This window comes from Dipodomys ordii, unplaced genomic scaffold, assembly GCF_000151885.1.
Source record: "Dipodomys ordii isolate 6190 unplaced genomic scaffold, Dord_2.0 Scaffold210, whole genome shotgun sequence".
Classification (NCBI taxonomy): Eukaryota; Metazoa; Chordata; class Mammalia; order Rodentia; family Heteromyidae; genus Dipodomys; species Dipodomys ordii.
In genome coordinates, this window is record NW_012267426.1 from 144040 (window position 1) to 145372 (window position 1333).

Below are 1333 nucleotides of genomic sequence, written 5' to 3' on the forward strand. Positions count from 1 at the left end.
GGGGTGGCGGGGGGCCTTGACACGGCCTCACCCGCCCGGCCTCCCTCCCCAGGCCTCCGCGCCCCGGCCTCCCGCTGGCGCCAGCCCCTGCGGCCGCTGCCACGATGCCCCGCGCCCGCACTAACGCGCCTCGGCCTCCGCTAACGCCCGCTTGGCTCCAGGTCTGTCCGTCCGTCCGTCCTGACCTCCCTCCTCCTTCTCCCCCCCCCCCTTCCTCCCTTTTTTCTAGATGCATCCGCCCAGGTCTGAGGGTCACGGCCTCCGCCGGTGACCTCTGACCCCACCCGACCTGCGACCCCTGGCCTGACCCCCCCCAACTCCACCACCTGGCTGAGGTTTCATCCCAACGCCTGGGCCTCGAATCCTGGGCCTCCGACGTCTCGGCCTCCACCTGGGCCTCGGCCTCCAATCCCAGGCCTCAGGCTTTGGCCTCCGCTCTAGGCCTCAGGCTTCGGCCTCCACTCTAGGCCTCGGCCTCCAATTCCAGGCCTCAGGCTTCGGCCTCCACTCTAGGCCTCAGGCTTTGGCCTCCGCTCTAGGCCTCAGCCTCCACTCTAGGCCTCAGGCTTCGGCCTCCACTCTAGGCCTCAGGCTTCGGCCTCCACTCTAGGCCTCGGCCTCCAATCCCAGGCCTCAGCCTCCACTCTAGGCCTCAGCCTCCAATCCCAGGCCTCAGGCTTCGGCCTCCACTCTAGGCCTCAGCCTCCACTCTAGGCCCCAGGCTTTGGCCTCCACTCTAGGCCTCGGCCTCCAATCCCAGGCCTCAGGCTTCAGCCTCCACTCTAGGCCTCAGCCTCCACTCTAGGCCCCAGGCTTTGGCCTCCACTCTAGGCTTCAGGCTTCGGCCTCCACTCTAGGCCTCAGGCTTCGGCCTCCACTCTAGGCCTCAGGCTTCGGCCTCCACCCTAGGCCTCAGCCTCCACTCCCAGGCCTCAGGCTTCAGCCTCCACTCTAGGCCTTAGGCTTTGGCCTCCACTCTAGGCCTCGGCCTCCAATCCCAGGCCTCAGGCTTCAGCCTCCAATCCCAGGCCTCAGGCCTCAGCCTCCACTTTAGGCCTCAGGCTTCGGCCTCCACCCTGGGCCTCAGGCTTCAGCCTCCACCCTAGGCCTCAGCCTCCACCCTCAGGCCTCCCCCCTCAGCCTCCAGCTCCCGCCTTTTTATATAAACAATATCACTTTAGCTTTGACCTCTGACCTGCGCCTCGACTCCTTTTGTTCACTGGGGGGAGGGGTCAGGGGTCACGGGGACAGGTTGGGGAAACTGAGGCACGGGCCTCCACATCCGGGCCTCCACATCCGGGCCTCCACATCCGGGCCTCTGCCACTGCCCCCC

The 1333-nt window shown here is 67.1% G+C and overlaps 1 long non-coding RNA gene across 3 annotated transcripts; it reads right to left on the reverse strand.

Annotated features, from left to right (window-relative positions):
• Positions 1–302: 302 nt before the first annotated feature.
• On the reverse strand, positions 303–1187 carry LOC106000190. 3 transcript variants are annotated; one of them, XR_001175782.1, is made up of 4 exons: positions 853–1187; positions 749–782; positions 548–599; positions 303–430 (listed from the first exon to the last, which is right to left on the reverse strand). It is a non-coding gene; the product is annotated as an uncharacterized LOC106000190 (long non-coding RNA). The 3 variants fall into 3 exon arrangements; XR_001175783.1 differs by having other exon boundaries at positions 402–417; positions 542–599; XR_001175784.1 differs by lacking the exon at positions 303–430 and having other exon boundaries at positions 544–573.
• Positions 1188–1333: the final 146 nt, after the last annotated feature.